At 41.6% G+C, this 14,558-nt stretch overlaps 1 protein-coding gene across 1 annotated transcript in view; it reads right to left on the reverse strand.

Annotated features, from left to right (window-relative positions):
- ALDH1A2 (aldehyde dehydrogenase 1 family member A2) overlaps positions 1–14,106 on the reverse strand; it is a 333,819-nt gene extending 319,713 nt beyond the window's left edge. Inside the window, exon 1 of the mRNA XM_027123141.1 lies at positions 13,993–14,106. The gene's annotated coding sequence lies outside the window, so the exon portion shown is untranslated. The remainder of the gene's footprint in view (positions 1–13,992) is intronic.
- Between the last annotated feature and the right edge of the window lie 452 nt (positions 14,107–14,558).

Genomic DNA, 14,558 nt, shown 5'->3' on the forward strand with positions numbered 1-14,558 from the left:
CTTTCTGGCTGAAAGTACTCAAATTTAGGCTCTCTGGATTCCCACAAGCCAATCTTCTTCATGAACATAGGGGCATACATTTTAAACAAAAAATTAACAAATCTAATCCAGTGATATATTAAAGGATCATACATCACAATTAAGTAGCAATTATTCTAGCAATTCAAGGGTAGTTTAATATTTGTGAATCAGTTCATGTAATTCACCACATTAACAAGAAAAAAGAGGTATAGATCATATGGTCATCTCAATAGGTAGAGAAAAAGCATTTGATAATTACTCTTAGCAAATTAGGAATAAAAGTAAACTTCCTTAATCTGATTAAGAACAGCCCTGTAAAAATCTACAGCAAACACCTTACTTCATGTTGAAATGTTAAAACATTCCCCTACAGATGGGAAATGAATCAAGGATGCCTTCTATCTTAACTTTCATTCATCACTGTGCTGGTTCTAGCCAATGCAATAAGGCAAGAAAAGAAATCGTAAGGATTGGGAAGAAAAAAATTCTACTTTATTCACAGATGATATAGTTATGTATACAAAAATCTAAAAACATTGAAAGGTAATTTCAGAATTATTAAGTAAATTTAGCAAGGTCATGAGATTCAAGATCCAAAACACTGCTCTTTTTATACATCAGAATAAACAAATAGAGTATGAGAAGTTTAAATGACCCCATTATACCAGCATCAAAAAATTCAAACCTTCAGGGAAATGCAAACAAAAACCCCAGTATTAAACGACTACCCACCTAATAGAAAGGCTATAACAAAAATCAGATGATATAAAACGGTGGCAAAAATATGGGGCAACAGTAAATCTCCTACACAGCTAGTAGGAGTGCACATTAGTGCAACTACTTTGGAAAACTGTTTGGCACTAACTAGTACAGTTGAACATATATGTACTCTATGACAGTAGAGTATTCCCACTGTATTTCCCAGTATTTCCACTTCTAGGCATATATCCAATAGAAATGTATATATAACTTCATCAAAGAATGTGTAATAATGCTTACTGTAGTACTTCCAAATGTCCAAATACTGGACAGACCATAAGTGTCCATCAACATTAGACTGGATAAAAAAGTGTGCTATTTTCATATAATAAAATACCATACAGAAGCAAGAAGGAATGGCATATAAGTACATCAACAACAGGGATAAATCTCACAAACATAATGTTGAACAACAACACAAAGCCAGATACAATAAAGGACATATGGAATAGTTACATTTACAGTCAGCCCTCCGTATCTGTGGGTTCTGCATTGGCAGATTCAGCCAACCATGGGTCTAACATGGGGACACGAAGGGCTAACTGTAAGGGACTTAAGCATCCCCTTATTTTGGTTTCCATAGGGGTCCTGGAACCAACTGAGAGACAACTGTACACAAAATTTTAAAAGAAACTGAACTTATCTACAGTTTTACAAGTCAGAATAATGGTTACATTTGGTAGAAAGTATCAATAGTAAGTGGGAATGAGCACAAGGGGATTTCCAGGTGGTGATTAAGTTCTATTTCTGGATCTAAGTGATGGTTGCAGAGATGGGTTCACTTATCAAACTTTTCACTTAGGATTTCTGTACTTTTTGAGTATTATTATATTTCAATTAAAAGCTTTTTAGAAAAGAAAAGAAAAAGTAGAGCCTAAAGAAACTGGGACGTGAAAGGGAATGATACAGGTAAAAATAGGGAGGAAACAATAATGTTTTCATCTTAAAAAGTAGGGAGTCAGCAGATATTATTCATGGAACAAGTAACGTAGGTTTAACTATTTTGAGGTTGCAAAAGTGATGAATAGAGAAACCAGGACTAGTGTCAAAACTATAAAATGAGGATGTGTGGCAGAAGGGGATGAAGTAATGAACTAAATCTTCATTTGTCAGAGCAGGAAATTAACACACAGTGCCAAAACCTGATAAAGAAACTAAGTATCTTAAAACAACAACTCTTTGTTATTTCTCATAATTCTGTGGATTTGCTGGGCCGTTCCTCCACTGACTTTGCTTAGGCTCACCCATGGGCTGCATTCTCCTGGAAAGATGGCCGGGCTGGATAGTCCAGTCCAAGGTGGCCTTACTTGCACATCTGGCTGTTACTGCCGGCTGACAACTAGGGTACTTCGGTTCACCCCTACAGGCCAGATCGGCTTCCCTAAATGACGGTCTCAGTACAGCATTTATCCAAAAGGCCAAAAGCAGAAGCTGCAAGGCCTATTAAAAGCCTCGGATTTTGCGAAATATCTCTTCCGTCTTAGGCTATTAAACAAAGAATGTCCCGGGGCCAACCCAGGTTCAAGAGGTGGGGGAAAAGACTCTGCCTCTTGATGGAAGGAGCTGCAAAGTCATGTTATAACGGGGTGGACATAAGAGGAAGAGGAATCTGTGGCCACATTTACAATCTACTACCATCTGCCCTCTGTTCACAATTATTTACATTTCTTTCTCATGCAAAAGAACAAAAACAGAAAATTCAAATTGACTGTTTCTGGGAAGTATAACAGGGAATAAGGAAGGGGGGCGGGGACAGGGTTTTTTTTACTCTAAGGCTTTCCACATTATTCTTTTTAAACACACGCAGGTTGTATAAAAATAAATATTTCTAACATTTATATAAGGTTCAGTGCATATAAATTCCTTGCTTTGAAGAGAACAGGAAAGGCAGTTTCTCCTATTCTCATTTAAAAAATGCCAAACAACATTTACTGAATATGGATTTTAAGCACTGTGAAATCATTAAACTACTCAGAACCAACATTCTTCAGTTTTGTCCTACCTACTAAGGATTCTGTTTAAAAATGTGATTATATATATGAAACATGCTTCTTAAACTAAAAATATTTTATAACTCACTATCCATTACCTATTGCTACTGTTTCTATGTTGGACCTGGCACTGTATTAAGCTGTGCAGAGGCCACAAAAGGAGCAGAAAATAAGAGTCTAGCCACAAGGAATTAACAGTCTAGATGAAGAGAAAAGGTAACACCCACAAACCAATTATAGGATGTTATGCTAAAATGTAAGGGTCCATGCAGACAGGGACATTACTCATTGTTCAATGCAGCCTCATCAGGACCCCACATATGATAAGATCTTGGTAAATATGCATTAATGGAGAGATGGATCAATTACATGACTGACCATAGTTCAGAGCCTGGACACAGTACCAACTGGGAATGCTGGAAGCATCTAAGAGGCAGAGATCAAAGTAGCTGCTGTACTCATCCATGGCAGCAAGGCTGGACTTTATTTCCCATCAGGGTATGACAAAATCATAGTGCTACAAGAGGAGAAGATGAATACCGCAGCCTGGCGGAGCACAGAAAAGGAAAGACTCAGAGATGAAAAAGAGTTCAGACCACCTTGGATGGAAGCAGAGAAGGTGAGGGCTGTGGGGTCTCTGAGAGAGCCCACTTTCTTCCCCATGACAGCTGGGCAGACAGAGGAGTAGACAGGATGGCAAGGGACGGGAAGCACTTCAGGGCACCTGAGAAGGAGGGAGGGAACAAATCCCACCACCCAGAGGGCCACAAGGAGCCCTGGTCACAAGTGCTGCTGCCCATCCACAGAGAAGGATCCCACCTTTTCCTCGCATCTGTATCCAGCACCCCATTCATACTAGAACAAGCAGAGAAACCAGGGGTGAGTTGGACATTCTCCCACTCAGCAGGATGTGAAAGCCTTTTACAGTGGGAGAGACACCAGTTACATGATGACTGAGGGCCTTGGAGCATCCCAGAATGGTAGAAACCTAGGCTGTGAGCTCAGGCGCCCCTCGGTTCCTATCCTGGTTCCAGCGCTCATACCTCAAGATCCTCAGGCAAGTTAACCTGTTAAGTCTCAGTTTTGTCACTTGAGACCAGTCTCTGCCTCCCAGTTTGTGAGGATGAAATGAGGTCCTCCATGTTAAGGTCTCAGAGGACTCCATGGGCCCTACTATTGTCAGGGAGACTCACAGCTGTGAGCCCAGGGAGGCTGGATGGAAGTGCTGGCTTTTGATCTGGGGACTTGAAAATGAGTAGAATTTTTTTTTTAATTTTTTTATTTATTTATTTTTTGGCTGCTTTGGGTTTTCATTGCTGTGCATGGGCTTTCTCTAGTTCGGTGAGCGGGGCTACTCTTCCTTGCGGTGCACGGGCTTCTCATTGCGGTGGCTTCTCTTGTGGAGCACGGGCTCTAGGCACATGGGCTTCAGTAGTTGTGGCTCGCGGGCTCTAAAGTGCAGGCTCGGTAGTTGTGGCACATGGGCTTAATTGCTCCGCGGCATGTGGGATCTTCCCAGACCAGGGTTTAAACCCGTGTCTCCTGCACTGGCAGGTGGATTCTTAACCAGTGTCACCAGGGGAAGTCGCAAAAAAATGAGTAGAATTTAGATATGCAGAGATGGGCAAGCAAGAGCATCCCACGTGGGAGCAAGGAAAACAAAGCCCCAATGTAGAAAACAGTATGTGGAGGGAGCCACAAAGCTTTCCACTTGACTGGCTGTGGAGGATACAAGGGAGCTACATCTGGAAGGGCAGATGGGTGTCCTGGGTATCCTGGGGTGTCCTGAGCAAGAAACGCAGACCTTTCCCTGGAGTCAGTGGGGAACCATGAAAGGTTTAAGCAGGAAAGTGACTGGGTCAGAGGTGGGAGGTGGGGCAGGAGGCTCATGAGGACGGATTAGATGTGAAGAGTCCATGTGGGCCCAGGTCCAGCTTCTGGATGGACAGGTGGATGGGTGACTTTTAAATAGATCACCTCTGACATGTTCTAGCAAAGACCTAGGGTTGAGAAGTAACTCTTAGGACTTTATCTCTTTCACAACTGGCTTCAAAGCGGAGAAGACTGGGTGACAACAAGACAGGAGATGAAGGGCCATGTTAATGATTGGAGAGGCAACATGGTTCAGGAAAATATTGATACACCTCTTCTAATCATTCACCAAGAAGGTATGCGCAAAGGAGCCACGTGGGAAGCAAAGCTCTGCAGCCCAGACAAGAGCTGAAGTCCAGACGTGGTCTGGCCGTGGACAAAATGAAAAGTGGATTTCTCTCTATATCTCCCTCACACCTCTCTAGGGTCCCATTACACTATTAGCACGTCCTGTTCCCTCAACTGACCAGAGCCCACAGCCACATCCAAATACACTATATCTTCACATGTAGGGTGTTGCAGACGTGTGAAGTCCCAGCTGTGGGACTTTGGGCAGGTGACTTATCTTGGTCACTCGCGATCTCTGCAGTAAACTGAGATAAGCGTGAATCCTTTAGCAGTGGACTTACTGCCTTTTCTAACATAGAGGGAAAGCTATTGAAACTCTACAGGCACTGGACCAAGAGCCCCTGTATGTCCCCGACCTCAAGGACAGCTGAGTGTATGTTCAGAGAGCTCATGTGCTTCCCTTTCAGGCTGATCCTAAATACACAGATGCTGTTTGCTCATAATACAAAGAAGATATGTCACAATCTGTGAGAACATCTGAACTTGTAACAAACTTAGAGTCAGGTACTGGGGTAAATGTTCCAGAGACCTGCAGGTGTTTACAGACCAAATTGTTTTTTTTATGAATAATTATATGAATTGTTGACACTGGTAAAAAAATTCCAAAATGAAATCTGATTCCATATATTTTTTGCTGGTTTTAAAGTAAAACAGTTTCATATAATATTTCCCTTTTGAATCTTGTAGTAAGAGTGTTATTATTGCCATAGATAAGCCTCCACAAATATCAAGCCATTTATATCATATATGTGTAATATAAAAATGGACCCTCTCATCTTTCTCATTGGGAAGACAAGGTTCATGACAAATTTTACTCTCACTATCTCAAATTCTGATTAAGGTTTTGGACTAGAGTTTAAGTTTCTATCTTCATATTAAAGAAGTTATTCAGTAATGAATGCAAATGTTGTAAGACTATGGAACTCACGTTTGTCCATGTGAAACACTAGAGAGAGTTCAAGTGTGTAAAAGGCACCATTTAAATAAAACATATTCTTATCTGTTCCACCTCCAGTAGACTTTACCTGTGGCATTTTCTTAGCTCAGGTGAAGTTTTTTATAAAAACTGAAAATAATGAAACTATATTTTAAAACATCTCTGAGTAATTCAAGCTGGACTTTCTTCTAGCTAGTCTGAACATGTCAGGTTTTATACACTAGCATTAAGAAAAACCTTGAAAGCAGCCTTGTAGTTACTTTCAAAACATTTAGGTGTTCCCCTTCATCATAATTACTTCATGAGGTGGGATAAAGGTAAGAGAATCAGAGTTCTTCCTTGCTGAGAACTAACGTAGGTAGACTTGTGAACTCAGGCAGAAAGGGACTGCATTGGACGCACATCAGAGAACATAAAGAATCAACATAAATATGTATAAGAAAACCAGCAGCACAAAGAAATGAAAAACTAGCAAAAAAATAAAAGAAAATTTGATTTGAGGAATTAGAAATAATTCGAGGAACAAAGTATCAAATCACAAGCAAGCAAGAAAGCTAACAATAACATAAGACAAAACCATCTAACACCTAAAGGGAAATATGAAAATATATATTTATTATATATAATTTTATATGTATAAATGACACAGGGAGGAGGAAGGGTAAGCTGGGACGAAGTGAGAGAGTGGCATGGACTTATATATACTACCAAATGTAAAACAAGTAGCTAGTGGGAAGCAGCCACATAGCACAGGGAGATCAGCTCCGTGCTTTGTGACCACCTAGAGGGGTGGGATAGGGAGGGTGGGAGGGAGACGAAAGAGGGAGGAGATATGGGGATATACGTATGTGTATAGCTGATTCACTTTGTTATACAGCAGAAACTAACACACCATTGTAAAGCAATTATACTCCAATAAAGATGTTAAAAAAAATTTTAGTGCCAATATATAAATTATATATGTATATAAACTCAGAGTTTTGTCTTATGTTATTCTTGTTACACATGTATATAAAAGTTATGCTACCCTTTAGTGAGAGTCAAAAAACAAGAAAGTTTGAAATTATAAAAAGTTTAAAAATTTAGTAGTAGGGCTAAGGATAAAGTATAAGTAAATCTTTTATATTAGAAAGCCAAAACCCAAATAGATAAAAAATATGACAGAGAACTATCCAATTAATAGGTGTTACTAAAAAGTAAAGAAAATGGAGAGGGACTTCTCTGGTGGTCCAGTGGGTAAGACTCTGTGCTCCCAGTGCCAGGGGACCCAGGTTCAATCCCTGGTTGGGGAACTAGATCCCACATGCATGTCACAACTAAGAGTCCACATGCTGCAACTAACAGCCCGCATGCCGCAACTAAGAGATTGCATACCGCAACTAAGAAGTCTGCATGGTGTAACTGAGTCCACATGATGCAACTAAGAAGTCCACATGCCACGACTAAGAAGTCCGCATGCCGCAACTAAAGATCCCGCATGTCACAACTAAGACCCTGTGCAAAAGGGAGGGAGGGAGAGAGGGAGGGAGGAAGGAAGGAAGGAAGGGAGGAAGGAAGGAAGGGAGGAAGGAAGGAAAAAATAAAGACCAGGATGGGGGCTTTAAAAAAAAAGAAAATTAAGAAAAGAAAAGAAAATGGAGAGAAGGGATTTATTACAAGTAATAGAAAAAATTTCCTCCAAATGAAAGTTTTATGTCATCACACAATGACTTTTCCCAGCACAATAAAACTTCTGAAAGATCTACAACTAGACACACAGGATCAAAACTAAAGAAATATAAAAAAATCTCCATGGTGTTGGGTCAGGGAGCAGAGTAACTACCTACAAAAAACAAGTAACATTCTGACATTGGACTTCTCATAGGCAATACTGGATGTCAGAAAAAAACTGGAGGGAAAATAAATTTTGAAGATAGAATTGTATATTCACCAAGCTATCGGTCATATGTGATTTATCTAAATAAGGACATTTTTGGACGAACGAGGCCTCAAAAAACTACTTCTGACTTTCTTAAGAAGTTACTAAGGGATGTACTCCAGAAAGAGAAAGACATGGGATCCAGGAAACAGTGGATCCAACCTGGGAAGGTTGTACAGAAAAATCTCAGGACAGCTGTCCAGAAGGAGCGACAGGTCCTAACTCAGGTCGGGGAGGCTAAGACCTGGAGAAAGACAGGGGCTTTGCAAGAGTTGCTATGTCTGAAAGGCTTACTAAACTTGAGGCTCTGGGAGGGAGGAAGAAAAAAGAAAGATGAAAGACGAGAAATGTCAGGAAAGACCAAAGGCTATACAATGGATAAAGAAGATGTGGCACATATATACAATGGAATATTACTCAGCCATAAAAAGAAACGAAATTGAGCTATTTGTAATGAGGTGGATAGACCTAGAGTCTGTCATACAGAGTGAAGTAAGTCAGAAAGAAAAAGACAAATACCATATGCTAACACATATATATGGAATTTAAGAAAAAAAATGTCATGAAGAACCTAAGGGTAAGACAGGAATAAAGACACAGACCTACTGGAGAACGGACTTGAGGATATGGGGAGGGGGAAGGGTGAGCTGTGACAAAGCAAGAGAGAGGCATGGACATATATACACTAACAAACGTAAGGTAGATAGCTAGTGGGAAGCAGCCGCATGGCACAGGGATATCGGCTCGGTGCTTTGTGACAGCCTGGAGGGGTGGGATAGGGAGGGTGGGAGGGAGGGAGACGCAAGAGGGAAGAGATATGGGAACATATGTATATGTATAACTGATTCACTTTGTTATAAAGCAGAAACTAACACACCATTGTAAAGCAATTATACTCCAATAAAGATGTTAAAAAAAAAAAAAAGAAGGTAGTGATCCAACTTCAAAGCAAAGTAAGAAGTGGCATGATTTTAAGTAACCAATAGAGTGAAAGAAAAGAAAAACCATTTGACTTTGATGTTACTGTGTCTCCTCCCTTTCAAGTAGCCTCACAAAGGACCCTTAGAGTGGTGTATACAAACTATGCATACTGCCCCTCCCTGTAGTAGGCAATAACTAAGTAACTGTAATAATGCAAATGCCTTCTTTGTGAGTTAAAACTTTTAAAATCAACCACAGACAAAGCATGGAAGCCATTACTACAATTGCAGAACTGAATGCAAATCTTATGAATGTTGATAACATGAAAGCAATGTGAAGCTGACAAAAGGGGCTCTAGGGCTTCCCTGGTGGCGCACTGGTTGAGAGTCCGCCTGCTGATGCAGGGGACACGGGTTCCTGCCCCTGTCCGGGAGGATCCCACATGCCGCGGAGCGGCTGGGCCCACGAGCCATGGCCGCTGAGCCTGCGCGTCCGTAGCCTGTGTTCCACAACGGGGGAGGCCACAGCAGTGAGAGGCCCGTGTACCGCAAAAAAAAAAAAAAAAAAAAAAAAGGGACTCTAGATTAATAAGCAGGCTTGCATCTCTTAAGAATGAAATTGCTGAGGAGCAATCCAAAGCAATCAAATCACTATGAAATGCCAAACTCCTAAATTTGGTAAATTCAGCAAATTTGTTATTGATCAGGTTGCAATTTAGAGAATCGGGCTACCTCTTACCGGAGATAAAAGATTAAAGAGAAAGGGTGCTAACCTCAAGGGGACTAAAATATTGACTGAAGGTGACAGAACAAGAAATAGACGTTTAAGCATAGTATTTAAAGTTTAAAATATGAGCAGTAGAGGATTTTTTAGAAAATAATATAACTATCAAATGTCAGGAAGGGAAGAGGTAGAGGAAGTACAGGGTCATGATATCTACTAAATCCTCTATCATAACGGGGAGTCAATAGATTGTTCTAAAGCTGATAAAATTAGGCAAAAGTAATACAAGCTTCTTATTTTGAATTTCAGAATGAATCACAGAAGAATGAAAAAGAAACAGCGAATAAAGTTTCTCTCAGAAGACTGCAACTAGGGCTGGGGCATGGTAGGCCAGGAGACATTGCTTGTCATTGTAAGCTTGCTTTTGCTATTTTACTTTTATACCAAGTGCATCAACTGTGTCAGTAGTATTTTTGATGTGTATATGTGTATTTTCCTTACAGGCACGGACGATGCCGTAGCCATCTTTGTTTTTGCAGGTCTAGCCTGGTAGTTTCACAATAGCAGTAAAATAACAATAATAACAGTAAAATCATCTATTTGTTAAGCACCCACCATGCTCCAAACATGTACAAGTACTTCACATATATATTGTTATTCCTTACACAACCCTGCAAGGTAAATATTCTATCTTTCCAACAAGGAAATTGATGTAAAGGAATTCAAAAAAGAAGAAATTGTCCAAGGACACACAACTAGTTAGTGGCAGAATTTGAACCCAGGTTCTGAAAACCAACAGGATTTGAATGTAAGTCTGAATGTCTCTAAGATCTTTTAAACTAAATCAACATTTGAAGGAATTATTGTGAATGAATGTGAATAAATAAATGCATACAAAACTCAAAATGAATGTCAGTTGCATTGTTCCTTGCCTCAAAAAATACCATTCTATCTTGCTACCAGTATCACCATCTAGAACCAAAAGGCTTGAGATTCATAAACTTCCTGTGCCTGAAATACCTTGAAGAGGCTACTATGTGAAGCAACAAATGAGGTCTAATAAAAACCAGAGGGAAAATTTAGATTCTCAAAAATAAGTGGAGAGATTTTATCCAGTAATGGAACAAATTGAAATAATTCAGGCTGAAGAAACACTGAGTCGTAAATACATATGGAATCAACCTCAACATTTTCAGCCTTCTGAGGTAAAAGATTATTTTCATGCAGATTTAAATGGCTTAGGGATTAGGGTTTAATGCAAAATTAGTTTGCCTAAGTGGCTGTGTCTTTGAGACTAAAGGGCACATGGATGCAAGAGTGTACCCTGCCTTAAGAGCACAGTACTGGTCCCCATGCCTTTCTGACTATTTACTCTATCAATAAAAAAGGCATATGTTACACTGGATTAAAACATGCATTATGGCACATACACAGATATAGAAAACTTAAAAGAATGAAAATACAGCAAGTAAACAGAAGTTCTACTTTTTCTTCTTACCCTCCAATGGGTAGGGTAGTCTTGTAACAAGCCTACACTCAATTTAGGAAAACACTCGTCTATGGGATTACCACACAGTGAGCAAGTAGCCATGGAGAACAAGTTGTGTATAAACTAAAACAAAAATATTATAATTAGAGCTAAACTTTATTAAGCACTTACCTTGTGCCAGGGACTTTCCTAAGCAGTCTGTGTGTTTTTAACTCATTTAATCCTTACAACAACCCTATGGGCAGGTTGTATACTTAACCCCCATTTTACAAAAAACAAGACTGATGCCCTGAAAGATTAAATGTTTCCCAAGGTCGCACAACTGTTAAGTGTTGGATCCAGGTTGCCTTTTTTAAAGTAAACGTTTTATTTTGGAATAATGCTTAATTTACAGAAGAGTTGCAAAAGTAGTACAGAGTTCCCATATACCATCACACAGCTTCCTCCTCCAGGGTACATTTGGGAAACCAACAGTGGTACATGAACTAAATTCCAGGCTTTATTTGGGTTTCACCAGTTTTCCCACTAATATTCTCTTTCTGTTCCAGGATCAAACCCAGGGATACCACCCAAAAGTGGTACCTCTTCTGATCTGGGGCATCAGTTAGTGTTTTAACAGAGAAACAGAGTCACAGGAGGATGTGGAGATGGATACATATATCGTTCCTTCACGTGTAGGTGACTGTGTTCTCCCTGATTCTGCATGTCGTCTTTCCTCTGTGCATGTCTTTCCCTGTGTCCAAATTTCCCCCTTTATAAAGACACAGTCATTTTGGATTAGGGTCCACCCTAATGACCTCATCTTAACTTGATCATCTACAAAGATCCTATTTCCGAAAAAAGGTCACATTAACAGGTACTGAGGGTGAGGACTCCTGCATTTTTGGGGCGGTCACAATTCAACCCATAACTAAGCACATGTGAAATCAACAGGGCAGACCATCAGGAAGGGCAGGCTGGAGACAGGGCCTGAGGTGCTGTATACAGGCAGAATTTCTTCTACTTCAGAGAATCCTCAGCTCTGCTCTTAAGACTTTTCAACTGACTCAATCAAGCCCACCCAGATTATCTAGGATAATCTTCCTTATTTAAATTAAACTGACTGTGGACTTCAATCACAGCTAGAGAATACCTTCACAACCACATCTACATTAGTGTTCGACTGAATAACTAGGAACTGTAGCCTAGCCTAACTGACACATAATACTGACCATCATACACTGTAATACGTTTAGATTCATAAACATAGAACTTACTGCCTTAACCGTGTTTAAGGGTACACTTCTCCCTTTGCCTTTTGAGGTTAAACAAGTCTTCTCTAAAGCCCAGACACTCCTCTAAAGTTGGTTGGTTTATTATTAAGGCTGTGATGACACTTTCCCTTGCTAATAGCAGAAAAGAAAAACCTGGAATAAGAAATGTTCATAGGCCAAGAGCAATGGGTTTTGCAAGGCGAGTGCAGCGGGAGGACCAGGGTCCCCAGGTTTGTGTCTGCACTGATGGCATGTCCAGGTGGCAGCTCTTAACTGGGTGGCAGAGGTCAAGAATCCAACAGGGCCCAAGCAAACCTCTACAAGGTTTTGTCGAGGGACAATGTAGGTACCATACAACTTTCTCTTCCTACCTTCCCGATCTTTAAATTACTGTCAGGTTCTCAAATGAGTATCTTGATAAGCAATCAAAGGAGAGCAGAAGCAATCTTTGGTTGGGTGTGGCTCACCAGAATGGCAGTTAAGGAAAAGCTGTCCACACAACCCTACCCCCCCCCCAGCAGGCAACAAAGAACTAACAGTCCTGAAGCTTTATCATTAAGCAGCTTGATGCCCCTCAGCAATGACCAAAGCCTACTGAGGTCACATTTCATACCTTCCACTATTTTATACATGTTTTACTAGAAAGGGTTACAAGATGGTTTTCTTAAAATGACTGCAGAGACAGGAGGACAGTCTTGGGGTACTGGAAGGAGGCTCCTTGGATTCGGGGCCCACCCTACTCTGGTGAAAGGAGCCTCCATTCACCTGTAGCTCTCACCTGCTCAACTGCAGCTCACCTACAGCTATCACCTGCTCCCCTCCAACTCTCACCTGCTCACCTGCTACTCGTTTGCTCCCCTGCAGCTCTGCTCTGCAGGTCAGAGGCTGACATCAAAAAACAGGTCAAACTTTCAGGATGGAATGAGTAATTCCACAGCCCTGGAAATCTGTCTAGTCTACTCCAGACTACTACTGCCCACACAACCTACCCCAGCGAACAGATGAGATCTAATGCTTTGCCTCTTGGCAGTCCACAGTTACTACTCAAGCACCACTGGGAACAACAGTGACCCAAAGCGACCCCAGACACCACTGGGCATCTTCAGGAAATTCTCTCCTACTTTGCAGCCAGAATCTCAGACCCATCCAAGAAGAGCAGAACTAAACCTCTCCCTCCTCTGCTACAGGAGCTCGCCTGGAGTCAAGGGTGTTACAGTGTGAGGCTAATTATTGTAGCCTTTTAATATTCTCTTCTTTGAGGCCCTCCCGGGAAGGATGAAATAAAACACTGCATAATAACATGTGAAATGAACGGTGGACTGGGAACCTTCAGTAACTGTGTGACCTTGGACAAAGCAGTGGACGCAGACTTGCAATCTCATTAATACGAAAGGAGACAGAGGGGAAAGGCCCCTTCCTTTCCCTTGCCAGGGTGAGGAGGTTCAGGCCAGAGCCAGGCTGTGTCAAAGGGGACCCGGGGAGGTGGCGCTGCCTTGTGGGAGACACGACGCCTGGCTATTCTCCCTTTTATACTCCCCACAATTTTTGTTCTGCTGACGGTCTCAATTTTATGTGCCGAATAGCTTTTTTTGCTTTGCTTTAACGGTGAGCTATATTATACAAACAGAAGGGTATAAAAAGCTTACATACAGTTTAGAAACTATCAACAACACGAACACCTGTGTATTTGTCACCAGCAAAGCCCACTGACAATTCTCAGGAAATAAAAATAAAATTCGGGTAGTATAATGAAGTCTAACCTTTTTTCTCCCTTGACGCACAGTCTGGTTTCCCTTGCTCACAGGGGTCCGCATGCAGAGGCCTCGCACCCGGCCCGTCAGACCAGAGCTCCTCCCGGGAAAGAACTGCGCCGACACCTCAGCTCTGGGACCGTGCGCAGAGGCGCCCCGTACGGCACCTCAATTCAAGATGGCGGCGGGCGTGCGCAGATACGCTGCCGAGGCTGCGACCTGAGCCCTGAGCGGTACAGCTGCGCCCGCCCTCGAGAACTCCACCCCCGCCCGCCCCCCGCCCCTAGAGATCCTTATAAAGCAGCCCCACCCATGGCCTTTCATGGGAGATCGTGTTCTGTAGAGCACGAGCTCGCCCCTCTCCATCTTTAGATCAAAGAAGAAAGCTTTCCTTTGCTTCTGAACTAACCTGGGTGTCATTCTATTGGCTCGAAAGACACCGGGCAGGAGAACCCTACTTGGGGCCCAACTCCAAAGGGTCGGTAACATATTCACCACTGAGAAATAGAAATAGAATCTTAACGGTACCTTAAAATCCCACGTGCCTCCTCCAGATCATTTCCTTCTTCTTCCCG

The sequence above is a fragment of the Aethalodelphis obliquidens genome, unplaced genomic scaffold (assembly GCF_003676395.1).
Source record: "Aethalodelphis obliquidens isolate GAN/ISIS:26980383/991018 unplaced genomic scaffold, ASM367639v1 scaffold26, whole genome shotgun sequence".
Lineage (NCBI taxonomy): Eukaryota > Metazoa > Chordata > Mammalia > Artiodactyla > Delphinidae > Aethalodelphis > Aethalodelphis obliquidens.